We start from the raw sequence: 15,800 nt of genomic DNA on the forward strand, positions 1-15,800 counted from the left end.
CTTATTCTAAGAGGGAAGAACCAGGACATGATTACAATCAGGTCAAAGCAAAACCCCAAATCCAACACTGTGAAGCTCAATGCCAGACTTTGGGGACTCATGATCTAGGCTCCAGAGTGCTTGCCACAGCACACATGGTTTATCCTCCTAGGCCCAGGCCAGCTCCACTCCAAGCCTATTGCTATCTTTGGTGACTGTCCTATGGTATTGGCATCTCCAAAGCAAAACAAAACAACAACAACAACAAAAAAAAAAAAAACCCACCAGCCAACCAAACAAGCAAACAAACCCACATCATCCTAGGATCTCCAGGGCAAATGGGCTGCACCTTCACCCATGGCCTCTCTTGAGTTCTCTTCAGGGACTCTGACTCTGCCATGGCATGCCAAGCTTCAGCCTCTTTCCATGATCCCTTCAGTCCTGGGGTTCTCACTGCTACTGAGGCTGCACCTCCATCAGTGACTCCCCCTAGCTCCATGGTACCAAGTCTCAGCTACTCTCCATGACCTCTTTAAGCCTTCAAAATCAGAACTACCTGGGAGATTTTACACTGCCAGATTTGGCTGCCAGCATGGGATGCAGCCTCAACCACCTGGACCATAGTTTCTGTGTGCTGACTCTGAGGAAACACTTCGCAGAAGATTTTGATAAGCCTCAGCAAAGCAAAGGCTTCTTCTCTTTAGTGCCTCTGGTCCTTCCAGCTCTTCAGTTCCAGCTGACTAGAATCACGATTCTTATCTCAGGACATCATATAAAGAACCCCAATGGAATCTTTGTTTATCTCTACAACCTCACAAGCCAGACCTCCATCATCTGTATTTCTTTCACCGTTCTCTTCCAAGTGTCCAAAGAACAGCCCATTGAGCTGTGAGCACTTAACAACTTAGCCCAAAGATCAAATGCTACCACAACCCTCCCCAAAATACTGTGTTAGGTCTGTTGTAGAAATACCCCACTCCTGGACTATTACTATTTACTTCACAGGCTCTCCTTAAGAAATAAACTGGCCAACATATTAGCAATGCTGAGACCCTCGCCTGGCACTTAGGAAGTTGACCTAAAAGTCTTTGATGTGGCTAAGCGAAAGACCTCTGATTCTGACACAAAGAAATCACAGGCTGGACCCTTCTCCCAGCATCTTGAGCACCACTAAGTGGTAGTGTTAATGAGAATTAATGAGAATGCCATGCCTCTTAGAAGCCCGGGTTCCCCAGGATGCAGGGCCTGGGGGTGGCGGGGGAGGGGGTGGGAACTCACAGGAGTTCAGCTCACTTCCGTGCTCCTGTAACTCTCTGCCTTGGAAGTTAACTGAGACAAATGTATGTAAGATTTCAAATAATGTTTTGATGGTATGCATGTAAAGTAGTGAGGCTGTTTAAAAACATTAGCATAAGTAGAATGTAAAGTTTATGAGTTTTTCTAATGAGAGGCAAGAAATGAAGCTGGGAGGTAATTTTTGGCAATTCATCCTGGTGGTAAGAGGTGATGGGAGTCTGTCAGGAGGAAGCGTGCAGCTCTCAGCCTCCGTTCCTAAGCCAGAGCAATTTCTCTACTTCTCTCCCCTAAATGGCTTTTCGAAGATTAGGAAATCTTCTTGGCTATTAATATACTAAGTGGAAAACTTCCCTTCTCTTACCAGAACTTTCCTTTCCTGCCCATTTATATTATATGCAGAGAAAGAACAAGTTTCACCGAAAGTGTAGTTTAGCTATTGGTTTTGTTTAAGTATGGAATGTTATTTGTCTGAGTACTAAATGATAGCTGGATTTTTTATCATGTAAGAAAATTTTGGGAGACCAAGGGCTAAAGCTGGGAGATTGAAAAATGCAGACCACCAAAGGCACTGCTCGTTTCTCCAGTTCTGATCCGCTCCTGTACCAGGGGTCTAATCAGGCCTGTGTCTGCCTCCCTCTTGAGTAGACCAGAGGCCCCATCTAAACAGGTTAAACAGCCTTCCTGCAGCAGCTCTCCTCTCCAGGTGGCCAGACGGGAATTCCAGACCAGTGTTGTTTCCCAGGACATTGACACAGCTGCGTATTGGTGCTGGGGCTGCCACAGTTGGTGTGGCTGGATCCGGGGCTGGCATTGGAACAGTGTTTGGTAGCTTGATTATTGGCTATGCCAGGAACCCGTCTCTCAAGTAACAGCTCTTCTCCTATGCCATTCTGGGCTTTGCCCTGTCTGAGGCCATGGGGCTCTTCTGTTTGATGGTCACCTTCCTCATCCTCTTTGCCATGTGAGGCTCCATGGGGTCACCAGGCTGTCCCTGCTGCTTGATTCCATGCCAGTCCTGGTGCTGGAGTGTGCTAAGCTTTACCATTAAACAACAACGTTTCTCTAAACCATACCAAAGAAGGAAAGAAAGAAAGAAAGAAAGAAAGAAAGAAAGAAAGAAAGAAAGAAAGAAAGAAAGAAAGAAAATTTTGTACAATGTATTTTGGTCATCCCCTGCCTCAACTCCTCCCAAAACCTCACTACTTCTATACCTACCTATCTATCTATCTATCTATCTATCTATCTATCTATCTATCTATCTATCTATCTATCTATTCCTAAGTACAACCTGCTAAATCTCTGTAATATTTTATATATATATATATATATATATATATATTTCCATGGCTAACCAATTAGGGTGCTCTTCCCTGAGAAAGACTATTCCTCCCATTTTTTTTTTTTTTTGAGACAGGATTTCTCTGTGTATCCCTGGCTGTCCTGGAACTCACTCTGTAGACCAGGCTAGCCTTAAACTCACAGAGTTCTACCTGCCTTTGCCTTCCAAGTACTGGAATTAAAGGGATGTGCCATCACTACCTGGCTGATCTGTGGAAATTTCTTATCTATAATTTAAAATATTGTTTCCTTCAGTTTGAGATCAAGTGAAGCTTGATCATGGGTATATTTTTGCACGAGCATCGGTCTCCAGAGATTCCTCTTGGGATTTCTTATTCACAGCTGCTAGACTGCATGGAACATGTGTGAGATGCTGAAGAACTATTTCCCAGGGTGACTGGTGCATCCAGTCCTGTCAGCAAAGCTTAGAGATTATGTTTTCTGGACTGTATCCCAAGTGAAAACCATGTCTACACGAAGACTTGTTTGTGTGCCAATTTTATAGAAGCTACATTCCCAGGTCACATAGGAAGCAGCTCAAAATGACCACTGATAGGTGAATAGATGCATGAGCTTGTCAAGCCTGCAGCTTAGTGCTACTTAGCAATAATGGGGGTTCAGCCATGGTACACCCCTCAATGCTGGAAGCCTCAAAATATAGAAAATAAAAAATTAACAAACATAAAACAACACAAGACATGGGAGGGAGACTGGCAATTTGCTTGAAGATGGCCCCCATAGGCGCATATATTTGAATACTTGGTCTCCAGGTGGTGAAACTATTTCTGAAGGATTAGGGGGTGTTATCTTGTTGGAGAAGGTATGTCACTGGGAGTGGGATTCGAGGTTTCAAGATCTTGTGCCATTTACAATCAACTCTCTCTGTCTGCTGCTTGCCAATAAAGATGGAAGATATCAGCTGGTGCTCCAGCACCATGCCTGCCTATCTGCTGCCATGCCCCCCTCCCCACCAAGATGGTCATGGACTCACTCTCTGGAAAGTAAGACCCCAATCAGTTCTTCCTTCCATCAATTGCCGTGGTCATGTGGTGTTTTGCTTCAGCAGCAAAAAAGTAATTAAAGCAGCTGGGAATTCAGCAAAAAGGGCACAAAAAAAGTTGAAGGGATAAAGGCTAGAGAGATGGCCTGGTAATTAAAAGCCCTTTCTACTCTTCTAGAGACCCCAAATTTGGTTCCTAGCTCCCATGTTGGTGGTCCACAACTGCCTATCACTATACTTCTAGGGATCCAGTGTCTTCTCTGACCTCTGTACTCCCATGGAACACCAGCCAGCTAGGCCTCCTCTAATACTATTAGGATAATGTGGACATTAAAAAAAATGGTTTCTATAGAATAAAAAAGCAAAAATCTAATGGACCATAACGAGAGAGGCAGAGGACAGAGGAACTTGTCTTTATTTGGGGGTCCATGTCTAGGAAGTCAGCAGGTACAAAAGATGAAAGCTGGGGAAGTTATGGGCGTGCGTGGCTGAGGGCCTGAGCCTAGAGAGAGAGCAGGAGTTGGGGGAGTAATGGTCTCACTGGCCGTTTACTTCCAGGCCACTTGCTAGTTACGTGTGTCTGCGTGTAGACATATTTCATAGTCTAAAGAGCAGCCTTCATGTTCAGAGAAGTAGAGAGCCCCAAATAACCCATTTTAAAGTACCGCTTCCACCCACTGCTTTCTGTTCTCCAACCCAAGTACCTGTTGCCTTTGATAGGGGCTGACACAGTCTTTAAAAGCCAGAAATAATTTCTGCATAAATGTTATCAAGAAAGCTTTTTCTAACAAACAGACTTTTAGGACTTCTTAGATAATCCAGGATGAGCACCTCAGAGTTGTCAGAAGAGGTCTGGCTCTGCAATGAATGCCTTCTCCTCGTTATAGAAGGCTCTGAAAAGCCCTCAGCCTATGAAATGTCTGCTCTTCTCTAAAAATGAGAAGAGAAAACACAATTTGCCAGACCTCCTTGATGTGAATTAGCAAATGGGCTGGCTTACTCTAGCTCCTTTTCAAAATACTAAGCTATTAGAACAAATTCGAGGACCTAGAGGAGACCTGATTGGCATCCTATGCATGCAGAGGTCAGTGCGGGGCTTTAGCGGGCCTGCCTTGGGGCTAATAGATGGACACCATTTGTTCATCTTTGCTTTCTTCCTTCCCTTCCACGGCACCTGCACTCCCCTATCCTCACCTTGTTAATAAAAGGCTGGAAGATACAAATAGAAAATAGCAGGCAGATTCTCTCTCTCCTAGCTCAATCTTGGGTGAAAGCCTTTTCATCTTCTGGGGGATTTTTCGTCCTTTTCTTCATTTTAACACATTATTCTGCCTTGCCCAGAAAATTGTTTCGGATTCAAACAACTCTTATTTATTCATTCTTGTGGATGAAAGTCGAAGCCTGGATAATGTAAAATGATACAAATCCAGAATCCTTTTATGTTTGACTTTCAAATGTAGGGTTGTATTTACATTTGATTATGCAAATGTTTAATATTCAAGCAATCCAATCCAGGCAAAATATGGCAGAGCCATAGGCTAAGTGCCTCCCTGGAAAAGGCCTGAGAGGCTACCCTGGGTCTTGAACAGTACCCCTTAGCAATATCTACCCCCAGAAGCCAGAACAGGTCTCATCAGCAGAGGCTACACCGAAGAGCCCCACTAACTGTCTCTGTTAACCTTCTTACCCTCGTTCCCAAAGCAGCAGGACTGGATGTTTCCCAGGGCACCCTGGGATCTGTGTGCATCTTGTCATCTTGGCCGCAAGGATGATATTTGCTGCCAGTTCTGGGAGGGGCTTGTGACTTGACACAAAGATTACTGCTCCCCTGCCAAAGGCTGTCCTTTCTGGTCCTCTGTCTTAGCCAGTGATGAGGGTCAGCTGCTAGCAAGGGGCTTACCCACTCTTTAAAAGATTAGTGTTATTACCCTGTAGGCATGTGCAGCCTCTCTCTCCAGCTCTGTCTTCCACCAGCTCAGTTCAAGGGGAGACAACATCATCTCCAGGGAGGGGAAACACAGCGGTTCAATATCAGGAAAGCACCCTGCCACAGAATTCTTCAGGAAGACGGGAAATGAATTAAACATGGACATGTCTGGAGCCAGGGAGACCACTGAGGAGGATGCTCAAATATCCAGGCAAAGGGTGATGGCAAATGAGCCAAGGTAGTGGTGACAGAATGAAGAAGGGACCAAGTAGCGACGATTTAGATATTAATATTAATTTATTATGTGAAAGCTTCATTCTGGGCTGTTTTGCTCTCCAGGGAGACAGTGTGTATACTTTAATAGGCACAGAAAGAGACTGGAATTGAGAAGACAAAAAGGAAATATAAGCCGAGATCAGGCTTAGCCCTCGGATGGCAGGACTCAGGGCTCTCTGTATCAGACTGAGTTTTCTCAAAACAGGTGCTAAGGTAGAGCTTAGAGTCCAAGATGCTCATTACACAATTTATATTGGACTGTGTGTGCCCAATATTTACACATTGGAACCCTTCCCCTTGGGTCCTCAGAACACGACTGTATTTGGAGACAGGCCTGGTATAGAGTTACTCAGGTTGAAATGAGGCCATTAGGGTGGCTTCCAATCACATAAGCCTGGCATCCTTCTGTAGAGACCATTGGGACACACCCAAGAGGGAAGATAGGAGATGGCCGCTGAGAACAGCTCTGTTGGCACGTTGGTCTTCGATGTGTAGTGTTGAGATTTCAAGAAAACGCATTTCTGTTGTTGAAGCCCAGCAGTTGGTGGTTTTGCTAAGGTACCTCAGACTGATGCACTCAGAGATCAGCACCTGTGAAGAGAATGGGGGAGGGGGGAAGCATCATGCTGAAAATGAGACAGATGGAATCGCACTAAGCCCCACAAAGTTGTACCCAACCCTGCAGGGAGCTGTGGAGCGGGGTGGCTGTATCTTCACGTTCCACCTCATTATATCACCCAGTGGGGGCTGCTTCCTCACACTTGTGACCTCAGGTCAGACAGCTCTGTGACCGCTATGGCCTTGACAGAGATAATGACGGCTTGTGCTGTCCATGCCCTGCCACCAGCAAGGCTCTGCCTTAGGGGAGAGTGCTGCCTCTGTCTCGTAGGGAACTCTCTGTCTTGCTTTGGCTCCTGCAATTCCCCCAGGACATTAGCAGGTCCTGTTTCTCCACAGCTCATAGAATCAGTGAGTCTCACGGTCACAGACTCCCTTCCAGACCTTTTTGCTGTAAAACAGGCCATTGAGTCTGGTGCCATCTGCAGTCTGTTTCCTGAGCTCTCAAGCTCCACAGTATGGGGGCTGACTGGCTCATGGCCACCTGTGATCCATCTATTCCTTGCAGAATTGTACGGAGGAACGCAAAGGCTCTAAAAAGGGAAATGATAGGGAGAAAGAAATGCCAATTTATCTTTTTGATCATTACCAGTAGCATACACAGGTCAAAATCTGTACCGTGGAGAAATGGAGACACTCTGTTTTGTTGTTCACCCACCGCTAAGCCCTCCAGGCTCCAATGGATAGCTTCAAACTCATGCCACACAACGACCTTGGCTAATCCCAACGGGTCACAAAGCAAAACAAGCAAATATGAATGTGAAAAAGATTTTGAAGAGGCGGGAGAGGGTGGATGGGACGGTAGAGAGGAAGGAGTTGAGAGTGGTGTATATGTGTGAAATTGTATCTATTGTGCCCAATTGATTATTGCATATTAATGCTTTACAAAAGAATAGTTCAGTTTTACTCTTTCTCTAAGCTGGATGAGGCCAACATGTCACAAGAGAAAGCTGCAGAAAAGATAGCTGATCAGTGTTCTCAAGAGGAAGGCAAACCACAGTGATGGCCTGGGGAAGTGCCAGGACCCGCCTAGGATAAGGGAGAGCGGAGAAACCAAAGGGCAAACCTTCTTGTGAGCTTTTCCCACAGGAAAGGATGGGTGGGGCATAGGAAGCAGGCTTGGGATTGGCCGACTAGGGTGATTTCCAAATGTTTGGGGGTACAGGGATTGTTAGTAGCTGTCTGGTGTCTGACCTTGTACTGATTAGGGCAGGAGGATGGTAATCCATAGTGTGAGAACCCCACGGGGAAGGTGGCTGTGGATGGGGACTCTGGATGGGTCAGTTCACGTTCATAGTCTGCACTCACAGGTGAGCCATTTACTGTCACTAGGAACTGGACAATTTCCCCAGAGACAGCAAGGCCCCAGAGGACAACACCTTAGGATAAAAAGACAGGATCAATGCTGACTCACCAGGGAAGCAAACACTATGCCAGGCCTTGGGAGGTGGTATGGATGTCACGTGGGCAGAACAGGGAAACTCTTACCTGGAAGCTGTCTTTCTTATTAAAATAAATGGAGTCATTCTGCGACCAGGTGACCAGCTGCACTCTGAGTTCTGGGACCATATTGAATGTTTATTGCTAGGCTATGCTTTTGTCAGATGGGAACAAATCAGTTGGTCGGTGTTTGCTGGAGACAGATGAGTCTATCAGGCTGAGGAGGTGTGGCAGCAAGCAAACCAGGAAGCTGAGGGATCACATCTTTAACAGAAAGCGGAGAGCACCAACTCTGCTTGGAAGTGGAGCAAGTCTACGAACTCTCAAAGCCCATCTCCAGTGACGTACTTCCTTCAGCAAGACTCCAGCACCTAAACCACCTCAAACACTGCCAACCAACCAGAGACCGGGTGCTCCAATCTCAGAGCCTCTGGGGGGACATTTCTCATTGAAAACACCACACCTCCCAAATACCGGCAACATTTGAATTTGAAGGTTACGTTTCTAATACATGAACTTTTGGGGAACACAAAAAACCTCAGAGTCATATGATGGTTGCATTGTTACAATTGGCGCTTGTTACAAACTCCATCCATCAGCTTTTCTACCACTGATACTCTCAGTACGGTAGGCTGCAAATGGCATGTGTAGAGGCCCCAAAATCAAGAGCCGCTGCAAACTCTTGTGAGCTTCGCTCAAACATGGGGGACACCTGTGACATTTGGTATACAGGTGGATGCAATTAGGAACATGCTGTGAAATTAGCTGCTTCTAAACATCAGAGAAGCCCATCCTGCACTGCAATTCTTTCATCATTGCTAGAAGCCAAGATGGAAAAGTTTGTCTTTGCTTCAGAAAGGATATCCTTAACCACAGAAACCCTAGAAACTTCACCCGTGTTACCTGCTCTTCAGTATTTTCTCTTTCCTTTTGAGAGTGTCTTCTTGTGTACCCCAGGCTAGCCTCAAAATGCCCGTCTACCTACCTGCCTCAGCCTCCCCTGTGCTGAGATTACAGGCATGTGCCACCCCACCAGGATATAAAGAAGGCATTTCATTCCTCTTTTTTTCCTGGTGCTAGCAATTAAGTATGTGGTCATACATCAAGGAGTTCGTTTATCTAGATGAAGAGATCTGGACCCACTTCGAATCATGAGCAGGGACTTTTAGGCCAACTAGCTCTCTCCTGTTTTGAAACAGCAGGATACAATAGTCCAGGAAGTTATAAATAATAAAAGTTTCATATGTTTCAGTTATATATGATTACACATTCTGTAGGCTAGAAAGCCTAAATAGTCTCCACACTTAGAGAGGCCTTCGTGCTGCATCGTCTTATGGTGGAAGGCACTATGTAGCAGTAGAGAGCAAATGAGGACTAAAAATGCCCACTTTCCTGACATGGCATTCTTCCGTTGATGTGGGTAGAGTTGGTCATCCTGACCTACTTAAGGATCTTTATCATGACCTTCTTAAAGATCTGACCTCTCCTCCCTGTTGTATTAGGGATCAGACTTCTAACATAAACTTTGGGATTAACCTTCAAACTGTATTCCTCACAACATTGACTGTGACCAGAAAACATGTTTGTGATCACAGAAGTTCATGAGCTGGGCTATCACTGCCTCAAGCTCCCCTACCTAGAAGCAGTATTAATTAACAGGATGCTGGAATGGTGTGCTGGAGGCTCAGTTGCGGTAGCAGACGGGAGACACCATCCTTAAAGCTGTGGATGACTTGATTAAGCATCTGCCTCAAACCCATGGCCAGTATCTGGTGGTGTCTGCCCAGAAGCAAGACACACGATCTAGGAAACAAGGAGCTGCGTTAGCAATGTCGCCAAGTCCGCTACATCTCAAAAGACACTGGGACGATTTCGTCTCCTAGTGGGATCTTGGAATCAGTGGGTTTGAGAGCGTCAGATTCCACAGCGTATTATATCACCAGGGAACGCGTTAGATGGTGAGCCCGGGCTTTGAGCCTCATCCTGCCAACCCAAAATGTCTAGATAGACTCACCAGACTGAGCAGGAATATCAGTCTGAAGAAATCCAAGAAAGCTTTCGGTTCCTGCCATGCAATAGAGATGGGAGCGGGGGTTGTTCCATTGATACCCCAGTAGACTCATGGAGCCACAGGCTTGTAAAAAGAGTCTTCAACCATAGGCTACAACCAAATCAAATCCATCCCACAGTGCATGAGGAACACTGACCCAGAAGTCACCTCTAGGTCCCTCATCAGGCCTGAGGAGCAGCTACAGGAGAAGAGACTCTGAGGCTATGTTTCTGTTGTCCTCCTGCTTTTTCCTCCCCACAACCCCTCCTTCTCGATGCCGCTGGGGCTAAAACCAAAGGTTCCACGTGAACACTTGGCTGGGCTATACCACCAGAGACAATCCAACATGGAGCAAGGTTTCTCATTTCCCTCTGTAAAGTTATCTTTTCCAATTGAATAATGAATGGGAGCAAGCAGTCTGCAGAAGGGTGTCACCACTGACCCTGGGATCTTGTCTCCAGCTTTCTCCACCCTGTGTGGCTGGATGCCCACCCTTCACATGCCATCTATCAGGTCCCTTTCATTCTGCCTCCTTGATGGAATCAGCCAGTGGGGGCATCAGCAGGAGGCTAGAGGTTATCAGTCTCCTTGCTGTGTCCCTTGGCTGAGTCCTGCCTGGTTGTTCTTAGCATGAATGTTAATAGGCCTCTCTTTTCACCTGTTCATGTTTTATTACGGTCGAATGTGTCTCCCAGATTTCAAGTGTTGGGATTTTAATCCCTAAATCCGTGTCCTCAGGGTTTTGCCTTTTGGGGGGGGGGGTGTTTGGGCCATCAAGACAATGAGTTACTGTAGAATGGCTTTGTTGGACGTCAACTCTGTCACATCATGTGATGTCTACTTCCATGTTGTGATGCAGCATGAAGGCCTCATCAGCTCTGACTAGATGCCTGCAGCATCCTCCAGGACTTCTCAGCCTCTGTAATGGTGTGGGAGGTCCTTCTGTCTATGTGTTGCTGTCATTGGTTGATAAAGAACTGCTTTGAGCCTATGGCAGAGAAGAACAGAACTAGGCTGGGAAAGCTAGGCTGTATGCTGGGAGGAAGAAGGGCAGAGTTGGAGAAAGCCATGGAGCCACCAGAAACTTTGCTGGTAAGCCACAGCCACATGGTGATACACAGATTCATAGAAATGGGTTCAATTAAGATGTAAGAGTTAGCCCTTAAGAAGTTAGCACTAATGGGCCAAGCAGTGTTTTAATTAATACAGTTTCTGTTTAATTATTTCAAGGCTAAGCTAGCCTGGCAGCCAGGATGAATGAGCAGGCCCTCCTCCTCATCCAACACCGTAGAGCTCTAATACATGACAGATTTAGGATTTACTATCTTGTCTGTGTGCCATGCCCTGGTCTTTTTCCATTCCACCACAAAGTTACCTTTGAAGAAAAGGTCATTTTCTGTCTCTGAAATCACAAAATGAAAACAAGACATCCTTCTATTAACAAATTCTCATTCCACTGATACAGCAGCCTCAAGTGTGGCCCCCAAAACTGTGAGCCAAATGGAGAGGCCCCTGAAGGAAGCAACAGCTCCGACTTACATTTCTCTGAAATTTCCATTGTCTGTATGAGGAGAGAGAGAGAGAGAGAGAGAGAGAGAGAGAGAGAGAGAGAGAGAGAGAGAGAGAGAGAGAGAATATAAAAACTATCTACCAAATCACCTTAGCAGATGCATGACTTGTTTCATGGGAGCAGAATGGCATGTTCGTTAATGGCTCTGGTTACGAAACGTGTTCTAGGGTCATTATTTATAATGGGCAGCAACAAAAAGCAGTAACAAAGCTGGCGCACAGCAACGGACAGGGTAAAATTTTAATTGAGAGGCATTTTCTGGGTTTTGATTTTAAATGTTCTGTTGTTAAAAAGGAAAGCAGCTTTTCCAGAAGATGAGCATTATGACAGAAGTGAGTGCCTGGCACGTTGGCTTGAGACACCAAAGGAAGGGATGTCAGCCAAACTTCTTTCCCCGACACCCAAATTACATCCCTGTCAGTGACAACGTCTAATTGTACATCATCTGGGAGCAACTGACCGCTTCCCACACATAGAACATGAGCAGAATAATACAGGTCAGTGGTCCTGCTCCAAGATCAATTCCAAAGAGCCCATCTGGCACCTACTCTGTGTTGGGCACATGCGTCGGCCTGCAGAGACAGTAGCATCCACCTAAGACCCTGCACCACTGTTCAGGATGGACCCTTGGCTCTGCAGAATGCAGCCCTGGTACTCGTTCTGGGAAGACAGTAGACTGGAGATCCTGCAGGGGTGGGACATACAAAAAGCGGGGAAGATTCGACGAGCAAGACAAAAACAACAAAAAGTTTACTCTAAGGACTCCGCCTTGGTCAGGACCAAAGAGGAGACTCTGAAGCGATAGACGAGAGAAATATAGAAAATGATGGTAATATGTTAGAATGCTCGTGGGATCGTGGTGGCTGAGGTCACACAGCGTGTTGTTTGCTCGATGGATAACTGGGTGCCACTGGTTTAGCTCTAATCTAAACCTGGAGGCCTGAGAACCTGAGGGCTGATGGCCAAGGGACAACAGAAGATTGTTGTCCCAGCTCGAGAATGTGAGATTTCCCTCCTCCTATTTGTTTAATGTGGGGACTATATGGATTGGATGATGCCAAATAATGCTGAGGGGGGTGAATTTCTCTACCTCCATATACTGATTCTAGCAATCTCTTCTGAACACCGATCCACTCACACACATGCACACGTGGGTGCACGCACACACACACACACACACACACACACACACACACACACTTTCTCCAGTTGTCTGGGCATCCCTTAGGCTCATCAAGTTGGCACATAGGATGAACCACTGCAGAAGCCATATAAAAAAAATTACTGCTTGGCTTTCAACTTGTAAATCTGATTCATTAGCAGACTGTGAAACCCAAGTAGCATTTTTGGAAGAAGTCAGCACAACAAAACAGAAAGTATCAGCATGCAGGGTATATGTATTAGGCCAGTATGATTTCATCAGCATCTGACTATGGCTTTACATAGGTAGATACTGTGTACCTGGCTTACAGTCTGTGTATCTCTTACTGTAGGTGACAATTCAAACAAGAGTGTACAACTCTAACTTCCGGTCAACTCCCTATAAAACCACAGGACCGGTTTACCAAGCCCATCATGTGAATCTCCTTTCGCTGAAATGGAAATCACCAAATGCCATGGCTGGGGAGCAGGAGTCCTTTCCCCGTGCTCTGCCATGGAATGGGCACACCTGGTGTGTGAGCCTGTCAATAATGACGAACATCTGTGGACAGTCCATGTTCTAACTCCCCTGTGATGGAGATCAGGTTGTCTTATTTTATAGACACAGGCAGGAGGCCATCACTTTTCCAGGGGTGTGGGGCTGTAGGTGGCACAGTACACCTTGAAATTCAACAGAACCCCTACCTCCTAATTCAGCTTGTCTCCCATGGGACCCTGCGAAGGCTGTAAACTTTGTGGTGTAAATGGTCTCCTTTGGCGCATGTCTGTACATTGTTCAGTATTCTAGTTTTCAATCGCTCCAACTACCCAAACTTCATGGCATTAAGCAACCTTACTTCATTGTGCTTACAGAGTTGGGGGATCAGGAATTTGGTCACATTATCAAGGGGGTGGCAGTTCTCTCTGTGAAGCTTGGCGTCTCACTTGGAAAGACTCGACAGCTGGAGGGTACTTGAGGGTTGGGCATGCCAGTCATCTGGAGGCAGCGTCATTCCCCCATCAGGTGCCTGGACCGAGATGCCAACAAAGCCGAGATCATTGACCTCAGTATCTCTTCTCGAGGTCTCCATGTACCTGGGCTTGTTTCCGTGGCTGGCATCTCCTTTGGAGTGGACACCGAAGACAAGCACTCCAGGTGAGGCCGATGTACTGCCAGCCTTTTCCTAACCAGCCTCAGGTGTTACCATCAGTTCTCCCATTATTTTCTCTTGGTTGGCAGATCCATCCAGATCAGCATGGAGGGGCCACAGGTTTCACTTCTTGATATAAAAACACTCTCTATGAAATTCTCAATTTTCTTAGTTTTCAACCAGTGTGTACCAGCTTTCTTGTTGTTAGGACAACTGGATTTCCCTTGGTGTGGGAGAGTGAGTGGCTCAAATTCTTCATGATGCATAGGGCACTTTGTGGTTAATAATCTGCTGTTCATTATAATGATCTGTAGTCCCTAGAAGAGTAAATGAGCTGGAACCACAGATATATTTACTGCCTTAATTTAGTCGCCAGCATTAGGCTTACTTTAAAGTAGTTTCTCTCCATTTGGATGGAATTTCTTTTATCCAAGCTTATCTTCAATGTCAATAAGTTTAGCACTCCTCAACAGCTGGAAGCCCAGATATTATACATCTCCCCTCCTATTAATCTTCTGTAAGTTGATCTTTATAGCTATGGAGCCCATTCATCACCACAAGCTGTCCGCTTACATTTGTACGGTCTTCCATTTAGCTAACTGAACTCGATTTCTTTATCTAGACTGAAGTTCTTTGTCATTTTAATAGTTTATAGAGTTCTCCCTTGGAGCCGCCTCTGAGTGTCAGATTGTCCACAAAGAGCAAATGGATGCTAATAATGTCCCTCGTTATGCTTCATCTTAACCCATTGCTAAGGCTCTTTGGTAAAGTTATCTCCAAGAATCGTAGGATAGTCCATGTTCTGTAAGAACACTTACGATCTGGCGGTTTTTCTCTGAAGAGGACCAGACACCAAGCTTCGTTTACCGAGCTCATCCTACAAAACCTGAAACTCGGCTTTATTCATCTACGTTTTCCAGATTTTGTGCAGGCAAAGCACAATGAAAAGTTTTGGAAAAACTCCGTATAATGGGATAATATGACACAGCAAAGGACAGTCGGGTTGACAGAGCAAAGAGGGAACTGAAGGAAGGCGTGAAGGAAATGAAACAGCAAAGACAGAAGAGGGGCAGATGGGTCCTTGGTTCAGATCTTAAATGCCCGCCGGAAGCCGACATGCCTAAGGCTTGGTCCTCACCTGACTGCACTTTTGGGAAGTGACAGAACCTCTGAAGTGTGGGGTGGAATAGCAGGAAGCTGGGTCACTGGGATGAAGTAGCAGGTGGAAGCTGGGGCACTGAGGGTGTGCCCTAGGAGACACTGTAACCTTGTCCCATCTTCTCTCTGCTTCCCAGCCACCATGAGATGAGTAGCCTTGTTGCGCTGTGAGTTCCCCACCATGGCCTTCTACCTCGCTCCTCTGTTGTTCCAAAGCCACAGAACCCAAGGGACCATGGAAAGACCTCCAAAACCTTCCCCCCTCTAAACTAGGCTTCTCAGGAGCTTTTCCAAGGGATGCCAAGATGACAGACACAACACGGCTCTCATCAGAAAAAGCTAGTGAAGTCCTGAGCCCCACCATGGTTATCATTACAGATGGGAAGCGAGAGCAACCAGGACATGAAAAGTCTAAACCAGGATGCCATTATCAAGGTGCTGGATGCCCTAGCTCTAGGGCACACATGCCTCTGTCTCTCTATACCCAGGCAAGGATGAGCTTGAGAGCAAGTTCAAGTCACCCATACCAGATCGCGAGCTAGCTAAAGATTGGGAGTCACCGTACAGGGCAAACATTCTTGGGAGAATGGTTTTTGTTTGCTCATTCTAGAAGTAGTTTGCACAGCACGGGGCTGGGCAGTGGTGAGAATGTCACAAGGAAAGCCAAGACTGAAGGTGGACACCAGCTCAATCCTTGCAACAGTCTGGATGCCTGACAGCTGCCACCACAAATGGGGCGGGGTTGGGCAGGCTGCTGGGGACAGCTCACACAGAGTCAGGGCAGCAGGGCATTTTCTAGTCACTGTTTGGCTGGGAAAGTGGATGCAACCTTCCATTTCCTTCCAGCCTTCAAAGGC

The 15,800-nt window shown here is 46.2% G+C and overlaps 1 pseudogene; it reads left to right on the top strand.

The window, feature by feature from the left end:
• Positions 1–502: 502 nt before the first annotated feature.
• Positions 503–2,240, top strand: LOC119823767 (annotated as a pseudogene).
• The last annotated feature ends 13,560 nt before the right edge of the window (positions 2,241–15,800 follow it).

This window comes from Arvicola amphibius, chromosome 9 (assembly GCF_903992535.2).
Source record: "Arvicola amphibius chromosome 9, mArvAmp1.2, whole genome shotgun sequence".
NCBI classification, from domain to species: domain Eukaryota; kingdom Metazoa; phylum Chordata; class Mammalia; order Rodentia; family Cricetidae; genus Arvicola; species Arvicola amphibius.